The following is a 13,527-nucleotide window of genomic DNA, read 5'->3' on the forward strand; positions in this document are numbered from 1 at the left end:
TCATCTTCATTTAAAGTTAGAGAATCTTTTCTGAGAGCCTATTAATTTCCATATATTTATGGATTTTTCTTTATATAAAAATATCTTATCTTCTTAAAAAATCTGTACCTTAATCTCCTCTTGGTCTCCAGGACAAATTATGTATTTTTAGGAGTGAATAATTAGTGAACACATGGAGGGTGATTTTATTTTTTTTTAAAAAGCTGCTCTGAAAAGGGTACTGCCATTTGAAACACTAGGAGGATGGTTATCAGTTACTCACAGGTCCAATGCTGCAAAGTGCTGAGTTCTCTCTGCTCCCTTTGATATCAGTGAGAGTGGAGACAGCAGATCACCAACTGATGCATGCCCCAAATGATGACAGATATTTCCAACTCCCTATCAAGTGGAGACGCCTGTCCCTTTGTGAACATCACTAATAAAGAGTAATTATAGCGGAGGCATGAAATGCATGACAGTTAATTTTGGCTTTAATTTTATTTAATAGTTCATAACATTTAATCTCAATATTTAACTATCTTAAATGAAATGAACATCTTGCACTAATTGGCCATATTTTGCTTTTCATTGCTGCTGTGCATTTGAGCCTTTTAAATCTCTTCCTTAACCTTAATTGATACTGTTCAAATCTTGTGCACTAGCAGAACCAACACAACATATTTTCTGGTACACAGAGCTGGCTGGAAAGTGGTATTTGTTTGTTGTGGAAAATCCAGAAAGCAATTAAAAAATCTGGGGGGGAGTTTCTCCCCAGAAAATGTTCACAGAAATGTTCTGATATTTCAGAAGAGACAGGTGGGGGTAATGACTTTTGGTTTTTTCTTTCAAAATATGGAAAATTTCTTAAAAAGGAAAGTTTTCTGCAAGATAATTTTGAGTGGCAAAGGGTCCAGTCACACCAGGTGCCAGGGCTGGATATACTCCTTATGCAGCCCTAGGCACAGCTTCTTCAGCACCTAGGGTTGACCTTTGTTTTCCATGCGGGTGAGGGGGAAGAGGGGAGGCAGGGGCAGGAAGGGAGGGGGCTGGGGTGACCAGCTCAGCCAGCTCCAGGCAGGGGGAATATGCTCACCCCAGGCTCCAGCTTCTGAAAGAGGAGAAGCAAGGTGATGGGGCCCCGGGAGAAAGGAGGAGCAGGGTGTGAGGCCAGAGTTGCAGCACTCATGGATGGCCCCCCAGGCAGGGGTTCCGTTGGCCAGCACAGTAATCCGCCACTGTTTAGGCACCCCTGGGGCACTAGCTCCCCAAGGCACGTGCCTACTGTACCTAATTGGAAATTAGGGCATGGCAGGGGGCACCTCCTTCTGTTCACTCTGGGGATTAGCTCTGGCTAGGCATTGCAACCTCCTCTAGCAGTGTCTCCCCATCTTCCTCTCACCCTGAGGACTTCTCTTGCTCTAGGACCTGCAGTCTATTTTTCGAGACTTGGCCCTCCAGCTGGGTCACCATACATGTTCCCCACTTCAGGGGTATCAAAGTCCCTTTTGACAAAGGGGCTCAGACAGTCTTTCTGCTCACCTGCCCCACTAGTGTCACTTTGTCAGCAGCTGGTGGGGGACCCAGGCCTCCCCTCTACTCTACTCCAGGTCCCTCTCTTTGTCAAACTGTGGGGTTTGATCTAGCCCCTATCTTGGTGCTTTTCCCCTGAACCTTGCCTACCTCTCTGACTCTTTCCCTGCTCTGGGCTTGCCAAGTCACACTCCCTCCTCCCAGGGAGTAACTGGAGGCTTTCTGCCTCTAGTCCCTACTCACCACCCAAGGAATGACAGAAAACGCCTTCCCTCTAACCCCCTTCTAATGGCAGCTTTCTGTCTGATAGAGGCCATGCCTCTCCCTGCCCAGCTGAGCCTGTTCTACTTAAATTACTGCTCCCTGTCTCCTTCTTCAGGTGCAGCTGAGCAGTTAATTGGCCCACTTAGTCAAGTTAACCCCTCCAGGCCTTGTGTGAGGTGAACAGCCTATCACATTGAGAAAAAAGGCTCTTTTTAATTGACAAATTATATTGAATTTAAAACACTGACCAGCTGCACTGACAGGGAAGATAGTTCCTCTGGGGAACTATCACCCGTTTTCTTCTTCCCTCCCTCCCTCCCTCTCTTGCCAGGATCTTGTAAATGCTGTGGAGTGAATCCTTTTTTTGTGTGTGCACACAGTGGGGGAGAACAAGCAACAGGGAGAACAGAGCTCTGGCCCTGATTCGAGGGAGGGAAGAAGCAGGCTCTACCGATAGCGTGATCAGATGTTCTGATTTTATAGGGACAGTCCCGTTATTTGGAGCTTTGTCTTATATAGGTGCCTATTACTCCCTCCCACCCACCCCAATTTTTCACATGTACTATCTGGTCACTCTATCTACAGATGACCTCAGGACCTGCTGCCTCCACTCTGACAGCTCCCTTCATAGATTCCAAGGCCAGAAGGGACCATTGTGATTATTTAGTCTGACCTCCCATACAACATAGATCATAGAACTTCCCCCAAATAATTCTTAGAGCAGATCTTTTGGAAGAAACATCCAATTTTGATTTAAAAATTGTCAGTGATGGAGAATCCACTATGACCTTTTGTGAATTGTTCCAGTGGTTAATTATCCTCACTGCCAAAAATGTGCACCTTACTTCCAGTCTCAATTTGTCTAGCTTCAACTTCCACTCACTGGTTCATGTTATACCTTTCTCTGCTAGACTGAAGAGCCCATTATCAAATATTTGTTCCCCATGTAGATACTTATACACTGTAATCAAGTCACCCCTAATGTTCTCTTTGTTAAACTAAAAGACTGAGCTCTTTGAGTCTATCCCTATAAGGCAGGTTGTCTAATCCTTTAATCATACTTGTGGCTCTTCTCTGAACCCTCTCCAATTTATCAACATCCTTCGGATGTTATCAACATCCTGCGGGTTACAAATAAGCCAGATGAACATTTCTACGTATAACAAAGGCTGAGGAACACCTTTGCTTCACTCAATTGCTGTCATCATTTCAAAATGAATGGGCTGCTGCTAGAGAACATAATTTAATGGCATTGTCTGAGAACTACTATCAAATGTCTATAAGGAAAATGGGGGGAGGATGACTGGGGCAAGGGGAGTAGGGATACAGCAGCTAAACTGAATCAGCTTGTAGAAGTCTATGGGGGACGTGCCCTTTAGAACTCTCCCCCAGCACCACTGTAAATTTTCTTGCCTGACTGCTGGCTCAGATCATTATTTTCTCTCCTGGAGCCTTTCCTAGTAAAAGCCTTACACTAACTGCCATCTGATTAGAAAACTAGCCAAAGAATTTTTATTCTGCCCATATCCACACTCACTTAACACCTATAAAATAAATTAAGTACAGTAATTCACTGAGTCTCAGTGTCCATCCTAATAAACTATAGTATATTAGAGGGTCTAATAGATACTGGCAGCTATTCTACATAACTCATCAGTAGGCTCATGTAGGGTATACTACAATCACCTTTCTCTAGAGTGTCTATAAAAATACGGATATGCAGTCTGTGCTCATCATTAGAATCAGAGGTAGCAGGTCTCATTGCTTCTCATGGGGATTGCAGGAGTACAGACTATGTAAACTCATTTGCACCAGCAAGAGGTTATAGGGCTGTATCTACAGCTAATTCTATCCCTGAGGTTAATATGTTGTGATAGCTATTGATAGCAGAATGAGTGACTGAGGTTGATTTTTCTCCTGATTGAAGGATGTAGGTATTTTAAGCACTGGTAGATGTCAATGTCATGAATGACATAAATACATGCTCTGTTTATATTCATTAGGACTGCCTACTTCTTGATAATTTACTAGTAGGAAGAGAGCTTTGGGGCTAAAACAGAAACAAAACCCCAGCATTGTTTTCTTTTATCATTTCTAAGTCCTCATCTTTGGATCCAGTCAGATTGCCCTCAGGATGGGGACACAAAAGTGGGCTTTATGTTCTCTCCCTGGTCTCTGTGCCTCCCTGGGGATGGTGTAGCCTCCAGCATAACTCCAAACACTGTCAGGGCTGCTTTAAATTATGCTGGTTTGTATCAGCCCACTTTATGCTGGCCGGGGACCAGAGAAATACAATGTGCTCTGTCCAAGTCAACTCCCTCCCCTAGCAGGAACCCTCCTATGCTAGGATCCAGGTATGATGGTTCTATGTGAGCCCCTGCCAGGGAATTCTCAGTTGCCCTTTCATGCATGATTTTTAAAATAGATCCACTTTCACTTAAACAAGATAGGCACCTGCCTGTAGCGGCCACGTTTTCAAATATGCTCAGCACCCACCGCTTCTATCGGTTTCCATGGGAGCTGCTGTGTCTTGAGAACTTCTGAAAGTCTGTCCATGAGAGCAGCTTGATGGCCCCTTTGAATCACTGGACCAGTGTGACGAGGCAGAAGCTGGGGGCAAGTTTCAGTGTAGGGGAAGGTGAGGTCTACATCGGGTTTCGGAGTAGCCTAGTTTGTAAATAAGGTTTAGGTCCATCTTTCACTTTAAGGTGATACTGAATCTTTACAATCAGTCATCCTTTGAACCTTGACCTGCCCCTAAGCCTACCAAGTGTTTGGTTTTTAGTGTATGAGTTTGTCTCCATAGTGTTAAACTAGTATGATAAAGTGGGGAATGCATCAAAAAGAGATGCAGATCATTCTTTTTGCTCTTCTCAGTTATGTGAAGTCCATTCTAGATCCAGTGCAAATTGATGTTAAGTCATATATTGAGCAAGCAATGCATAGGTGAGGCAAGCTGTACAGGCTGGTGAGTGAGTGAATTTTTATTATGTACATTAATCCTAATTCTTGCATCATGTGATCACTGCAGTCTTTTACCAAACTGGCTCCTACAAAGTTAAAAACAAAACCATTTCTAAACTTGGAGCAGAATAAAAGGAATTAAAGCATTACTTACCATTTAGGCCCTGGTTCTGCATGGACTTCTGTATTCCACAAACCACTGAAGTATGTGTTTAATTCCCATTAACTTCAATCGGATGTAAGCACATGCTTAAAGTTAAACTCACACAAGTATTTTGCTGAATAGGAGCTCTGTATAGTACCTTATGTATTAGAAGCACTGTGCAGACATCAATCAATCTTCATAATATGCCTCTAAAGTAAATGGGTAAGTAATATAATCATCCCACTTTGCAGATAGGAAACTGAGCCAGAAAGGCAAAGTGACTGTCACAAGGCCACACAGCAAGTCAATAGCAGAACTGGGAACAGAGCTCATAACATCCTAACCTGTGCGCATTCCACCAAACCACCCTGCCTATTCTATGCAAGTCTCTGACTGCAAAGTATTGTCTTTAATAATCTTTTCTCCCCATCATTCTTCCATGGACCATAAGCAAACCCTATAGACGATATGCAAGAGTCTTTCATACGGGCAAATAGATTATTAAACAGCTTAGCAGCACCGATTTTAGTGTTTGGAGCTTCCCTGAAAACCAAATTCATACTGTGCTTAATTCTCACCCAGAGAATAGAAAGCATTTCAGATAAAAGAGAGGCTTGAAGTGTGCCATTTTAAGCCATTTGTTCTCTACGGGAAGCAGTGTTAACAGAAATTGAAGTTTATAAAACACCATTACAAAATTATTTAAGTGTTGATTAGTGTTTCTCCAGCTCTGCTTCTTTAAGAACTGACTTGCTATTGATATTCTGCTTGGATTCTGGTGCGACTAGATGACCGCTACCATAAGTAATAATAATTTAACAATCGCTAAACTGCAAATGTTTTTTATATTCCTTCTTGAATTGTAGTTATCTACCCAAGTAGGTTTGGAATAATAGTGAGACACAGAGAACATGCATATTAAGCAACTGAGTGAACCACAGCCAAAGGATACATTTCTGATCTGACTTCTCTCACTTTCCATAAATGATAACTAAAAAGAAGATCTGTTGGTGACTTACAATGTTTTTTGTGTTTCCTTTAAAAATGGAGGATTTTAAAATGAATCTGCCTATTAGAATGGCTTTCCAATGGGAGCAGGAAAAAAATTGTTTACATTAGAGTCTTGATCCTGCATTTTTTCAATTCCCCATATTCCCACTAATGTGCAAAGCGTTTAGGGGTAAGTTCCAGGGCTGTTTAATGTTTTAGCAGATGTGTTGTTTTAGGCAATGGAAATGTCTTCTACAAATGGGCCTTATTTGGGGGTTATTTTACATTAGAAAGGTTATTAATGTTATCACCTGTGGGCCTTATTTTTTTAAAAGTTTCATCAGGTTTTGCACCTGGAAATAATTGTGAGGGGAATGTTATGGGTGCAAATAATTGTGGGAAGAACTTCATGGAACAGATCCTTCTGATATGCCTGAGCTCTGTTTGGTGTACCTTAGGCAGGGAGCAGGGCATCCCATGAGGAGGGAAAAAATGTTCTGGTAGAATTGCTGCTGATTATTGGCTGCTTCCATTTCATAGTGTTTGAAGGTGCGAGTGTTTCAAAAATTTGCCAGTGTCCTGCTTGCCATTCATTAGAACGAATGGCATATGGAAAGGAAAGGATGGGTCAGGTTTACTATTAAACCAAGTATTCTACATCTCTCACTCTTAGCACTGTGCTCACCTCCCTGCTTAGAAGGGCTCATTCAAATGTCTGACTGGCAATGGCATTAGACAATGACTAGTGCCACTGCTGTGAGTAGGTAAGAAAATGGAACCATAAAACCTGTAGGAAGGAAAGAACTCAGGCTTTTAGAAATGTAGTACTGCTGTCTAAGGGATTGTACTCCCCGGAGCCTTTATCGGGGTCTGTGGAAGTGCTAAGTATGGAAGCAAGAGTGAAACTTTCCTTATGCAATTTAAGAGATCTACTAAAACAAAGAGACATTGAGTGGAAGTTAAATGATTCTCGAAAGAACCACATGGTGTTGGGAGAAAGTATTTTGGATATATACCACAAAGAGCTGGCGATCAGCATAAGAAAATGGTTAAGGGATTGTCTCAGAGACACAGAAAAACCAACCAACCAATGCCAAGTATAAGCTTGGCCAGAAGACCCCAAATAGCTGAGCAATCAGATAGAGAATAAAAAGCTTAATTTTCAGAGGTACTGAGCTGCTGGAGCTCATTGACTTCAGGTGGCCTTAGCTCAGACTGAGGGCAGAAGGTTAGCCAATCAAATCACAGCTATTACTGCAGGTATTCAGATTGGCTGCAGACATGTTGAGCAAAACTATCATTTATCTTTGAGCCAGTCAGATGTCCTTCCAACCTCTGCTTCCTGATTGGTTCATGAATAGGTGTTTTTGAATCGCTAATTAATTTTCGCTTTAGAATGTTTGTTTCAGAGGAGACACTATTACCTTTTTTAAAAATTCACGACTCCAATGGAAAGAATTCCAAATATTTCTGATAAAGGAGACATTCATAATGCATGTGACAATTACATGTACTGACGTCTAGTTATAATAAAATTAAGATTTATTGCCTTTTCACTAAAATTTTGATTATAATCAATATTTACCTCTCTGGGCAATAAGTGTTGATATTCCTCTGCACAAAAGTCAATATTGCATCTTATGAACATGTTATACTGTTAAATGTTTCCTTATTGTCTAGTTTTCTCAGTTCCCCCCATAAACAACTTGAAATCTTAATATTTGCCTGTTCAAATAACAATTTATCAAAATAAATTGTTGCTTTTATGAATTTCTATTCCTTTCTCCTGTGTGCAGCTGAGAATAATTTCTTACACCTTTACCAGTGACATTCGAAGGACCATTTTTCTGAAGTACGTCTTTGTTTTTAAAGTTTTTCTCTAAGTACTACTGCACAGCTAACCTCAATTCTGTCATTGTGTCTAACTTCATATTGCAATCACTTAAAGCTGTCTCTGCATCTGCCATATCCTAAGCGCAAGTGATATTTTAATGGCAGAACATAAACTGTTTACCTATAGTTCTATGTCTTACTAGATTTAAAAGTGTTGATTTATAAAGTTCTTTTCTTAACAGTGTCTGAATATGATCTGATTTACTTGTAGTTATATGAAATGGCTTCACTTTCCTTTTCAGAAATGATCATCAGTGTAGGTACAGGATCACAGATATTTTGTATCCATAAATTTGATTACTACTTGTATTCCTTTTACAAAAGTTAAATGTATGTTCTTTAGAGTGTCTAAGGATCCAGTTTAGACTTGGTCTAGCCCAGGCTTTCAACCACCTTCCACAAAAAATGGCAATTTCATCGATTCAAAGTTTTGTTTCAGCTAAGGCAAGGCTATGAGTCAGCTAATGCATATTTATGAGCTTGCTTAAAACAGAATGAATTCATTACAAAGCATGCTTGGGTTCAACTTCCTCGTGCTGCAACTGGGAAGTTGACTCATAATTTTTGTAATCTGTACCTTTCTATTCACGTGTGCTTTTAAATTCTGTGATGTTCCCTCCCTCTCTCTCCTCCCCTCCAACACACACACACGCTTTCCCCATCTTAATTTATGCAGAGAGCATATTGCTCATATTTGTTTGGAAATCCCATTGAACAATGAGATTGAAATTCATCCCTGTGCAAAAGACTAACCCAAGGCCTGATGCACCACTTAAGCCCTAGTTTGAGTGCCCAAGTGATGGCCCTCTGCAAAGCGGTAATGTCACAGTTAGTGTTCAAGAAAAGAATGTTGACTCGGAGTATAACTATGGAAGGCTGCCATTGCCTGTGGAAGATTTCCACTCATTTCTGTTAGGATCATTTCAGATGAGCGTTAACATATTCATGGAAAAATTATCATCTGGCACTTGAGAAGCCAAGGAAATGACACAGCTGCCCCCACCAGAGATAATTACAACCAATAAAATGCCTTCTAGTAGGGAAACTTGAGTCACCTACGAACTGTGCCCAGACAAGTGGCATTCTGGACTTGCATCAGCTCATAGTTTTCTGTTCAGATTTAGTATTGAACTAGATAGGTTCTTCAAATGTAAGAAACATGCAGAAATGAAATGTAAACTAGTCCGAGGTTGCTAGATTCTGTCTTAAAACCATTCCGAGCCCCTCCCTCCCCCGATTAGGGGCTCAGCTATGGGGAGAGAAGGGGATAGAGAAAGGAGGGGTGGAACCAGAGGGTCTATTTCTGCATGGGCCCTCCAGTCCTCTGCCCCACAGAATGCTTGGCATGCTCAGGGTTATTGTACCATGCCCTGTAGGCTAAAGGATCCTTCGTGGAGCACCTCCACAGCAGATGCACCTTACCAGCTGCTAAACCAGCTACTCTCACTGGCATGAGGAATGTTTCACCTTAAGTTTAGTTACTCCAGGGTGCTTCTATAAATCAATGCAATTTGAAGGGAGATTAATCTGGAAATTCCATCTAAAACCACATCCTCCCACCAGGCTGACTACTTCACTGTCTCCAGTAAGCAGTACTCATTAACGTAACAGTATGTCCTCCATTTGCCTTCTCTTTATGGGCCTGATTCTTCATCACTGTGCACTATGTTGTCATTGTACACTCCCCTTTGCATATGGATGTAATGATGGCAAGAATCAGGGAAATAGAGAATCAGCCCCAACACCTGTGCATGAGTGACGTCTTGTAAAGAATGGCTTGATAGTGTTGCTAATGTCTTGTTTGTTGTATTGCGTCTCCTTCTGACGTCCCCCCAATGGTGATGGGTTTGGATATTAGCACATGTAAGATGTCATGGTTTCTGGCACCGGATCTCGTTAATGCCAGTTAGCACAGAACTCAGCTGTGTTGTCTTATAATCTACTCACTTCACTTTTGTCACAGATTACAAATGTTGAACCCAAGATCAGGATGATTTTGATCAGAATGTGCTGGGATGGGGGAGAGAATGAGCCCGTTTCATGTTTCCAAAATAGGTACCTATTAGCACTGCCATTTTACAGCCTGGAGATGGGGAAATTATGCATCGTCTCTCTGGTATTTTCATATTGTTTTTCTCTCCAGCACTTGTGAATCACTTTCATTTAATAACCGTGCTGTGGAGGGGGTTTGTTTGTACCGCACTCTGCAGCCCTATTTGAATTTTATAGCGGTTTAGTGCCACTTGGTGTGCAGTCTTGATTGATTTTACTTTTTAATAGCCACACAGCTGCTTTCATGCTGCTGAAGTATTTGCTACTTTACTAATACAAGGAAAAACTCTGCCTTTAAGGCACCAGCCTGTGCTTGTGGCATTTAGCAGCCACATCGCCTAGAGGAAGCTCAGAGGGAGACTGTGCTCCTCAGTGTGAAGGGGAGTTTGTTCCTCTGAGAATGGTGCAACCTTCTCCTCTTTCCATCCTGTGAGCCTTTGGGCATAAGGGCACGGCAATTGCCCTGCCTCTTCTGGTCTCTAGGGGTGCATGGAAGTAGCCATCTCATCCGTGCATGCTCCTGAATGCAAGGACTACATTTGATTCTGGTAAGTGCTTGGGGCGTGCAAGTCTCCTTGTATTCTCCTCCCACAACACCTTTCCACAAAAACTAGGGACAGCCTAGTCCATAGTGTGAAGCAAATACTCACCAGCAACCGTACACCATACAAGACGATCACTAACCCAGGAACATACCCCTGCAACAAACCCCGTTGCCAGCTCTGCCCACACATTGACTCTAGTGACACCATCACAGGTCCTAACCACATCAGCCACAGCATCAGGAGCCCATTCACCTGCACATCTACTAATGTAATATATGCCATCATGTGCCAGCAATGCCCCTCTGCCATGTACGTTGGCCAAACCGGACTGTCACTATGCAAAAGAATAAATGGACACAAATCAGACATAAAAAATGGTAACATCCATAAACCAGTCGGAGAGCACTTCAATCTCCCAGGCCACCCTGTAGCTGACTTGAAAGTTGCCATACTTCTACAAAAAAACTTCAAAAACAGACTTCAGAGAGAAACTGCGGAGCTGGAACGCATATGCAAACTTGACACAATCAAACTGGGTCTGAATGGGGACTCTGAATGGTTATCTCATTACAAGAAGTAATTGTCACTGTTTACACATTCTCACCTCCTAATCAATGGTTGTGAATAGGCCTCAACTGCTCTAACTGAATGGACTTTGCTTATACCTAACTTCCCCATTGTTGTTCCTTAACCTTAGATGTATATATACCCCCAATCTGATTTCTTTTTCTTACATCAGATGAAGTGGGTTACAGCCCACGAAGGCTTATGCCTGCAGAAATTAAATTTGTTAGTCTTTAAAGTGCTACAGGACTCTCCTTGTTTTTGGTCCACACTAGCTTCTTAGATTGTTTGCTAAGTAACACAGTTAGTCCTAGTGTGGGGGTTTGTAAGTATGTCGGGAAGGCACTGGAAGTCAAGTCTCATGGTTTCTATTTGTGGCTCTGCTGCTGATTCACTGTGTGACAACAGGAAGTCAGTTCCTCAGTGTTCCAGTCTGCAAAATGGGTAGTGCAAGTCAATACAGACTATACTCAAACCATTTATACTACTTTTACAGGAGGCTGGGCAGCTAAAGAGATTAGAATCAACAAGCTAACTTGGGAAGGCCCAGTAGCTCGTTACCACTCAAGCCCATATCCATAGGAATCGAAAGCTCTTATCATCCAGTGGTTGATTAATAGTCTGAGCCCTGTGGACAGGTGTCAACATTGCAAAAGCCTCCAGTCAGAGCACAAATTAATGGGCTCCCCTGTAGACTGAGTGGACATGGAGATGGCCTAAAAGACTGTCAAAGGTTCTTCCAGATTAGGACTGAGGCACTGGTGGAGGGAATTGGATATTGCTGCTACTCATTCAGTTGTTGTTGGGTCAGATTTTTATTACCCACCCTCTCCTTTGGGTGCCTGCAAGACACACATATCTGTGCATGTACAGTGCTATGCTCCCTATTTGCCAGCAGAGGTCATATCACACTACCACCTGATTGAACTCATACAACCACAGAAGGTGGCGGGGGGAGAGAAAAGGGAGGCTGAGCTGAGGTCATATTAAAAAGTCAGGTCTGTTTTGTGGCTAACAAGTAGGCTCCAGTCATGAGGGATGTCAGGCCATGACCTTTCATGAGGATTAAAATTCGTACAATCATTCAAAGAATTCACATCAACTTCACTTTAGTCAGTGTTCACCTTAAAGACCCATAAATCTTAATATTCTCTGAAACAAGAAGCCAGTCTGTGTTCAAGGCTGTTGTTAAACACCCAAGAAGCTAGGGTAAAAATTCCATCTATCAGCAAAAACTGGCAGCAGGCTTAATCCTTTTAAATTAATACTTTATACAGGAGCTTAAGTCAGAGGTCCAGAAAAAAAAGCATTGAGGAAAATAGTCTTGATGAAAGTCAGTATCAGCCAGCTAGGATGCAGCTATTAGTGTACAAGTTCTGATTGGTGAACAGTGATTCTGACCTCAATATTGTCCTCTGAGGAGATAATCAAAATGTGCTGACTTGACACATGGCTCATTAAGCATTGGTTGCCATATTAGAGCCATGTTGGACCCAGGATATTAGAGAGACCAAGTGGGTGAGGTAATATTTTCAGGACCTGAAGCATAGCTCTGTGTAGCTCAAAAGCCTGTCTCTGTCACCAGCCGATGTTGGTCCAATAAAAGACATTACCTCACCCACTTTATACCTCATTACAGTGTTTTCAGACTGAACGAATGGATGCCTGTGTTTGTCAAATCTTTTAAATTCCTCACATGACAGGCATGCTAGTTAAGTAATCAGAAATAGTGGATTGTATAAAGCACTGGTAAGGCTACTACCTAAATACTGTGTCCAGTTTTGCTGACCATACTTCAAAAAGGATGTTGAAAATTGGTGACTGTTTAGCAAAATGCTAAAAAAAAATAATTTGAGGACTAGAATACATCCCCAAAAGTGAGAGACTTAAGAAGATCAATCTATTTGGTTTATCAAAGAGGAGGTAATTTGATCATGGCCTGCAAATGTCTGCATGGAGAGGAGATTTTGATAGCAAAGGGCTCTTTAATCTAGCAGACAAAGGCAGAACAAGATCCAGTGGCTGGCTGTTGAATTCAAACTAGAAATAAGCTGCGAATTTTTAACAGTAGGGGTAATTAACTACTAGGGAGGTGGTGGCTGAAGTCTGTAAACCAAGATTGGTTCTCTTTCTAAAAAATATGCTCCAACTCAGCCACAGGTTTTTGGGCTTGATGGAAGAATCATTGAGTGAAGTTACATGGCCAGTGTATGCAGGATGTCACACAAGATCAGTGTTTCTCAATTAAATTTGGCCGCGGAACCCTTTTTATCTTCTGCGGGGCCATGCGATACCCTCCGCTGAAAAAACCAGGACATCTTCCCCTTTTCGGCGGCGCACGCTGTCGGCTGTTTTCGGCGGCGCAGTTTCAATTTTTCATGGAACCCTGAAATTCATCTCGCGGAACGCCAGGGTTCCACGGAACACCAATTGAGAAACACTGCACTAGATGATCAGCATAGTCCCTTCTGGCCTACACTTAAGGGGTAAAATCCTGGCCTTATCAAAGGCAATAGTAAAACTCCCATTGACATCGCCGGGGCTAGGATTTCCTGGGTTATTTTGAATCGTTATCGCTTTGTTAGGTTTCACAACTCACCA

Source organism: Emydura macquarii, unplaced genomic scaffold (assembly GCF_026122565.2).
Source record: "Emydura macquarii macquarii isolate MOO-44397 ecotype Brisbane River unplaced genomic scaffold, CSIRO-AGI_Emac_v2 contig_1644, whole genome shotgun sequence".
Lineage (NCBI taxonomy): Eukaryota > Metazoa > Chordata > Testudines > Chelidae > Emydura > Emydura macquarii.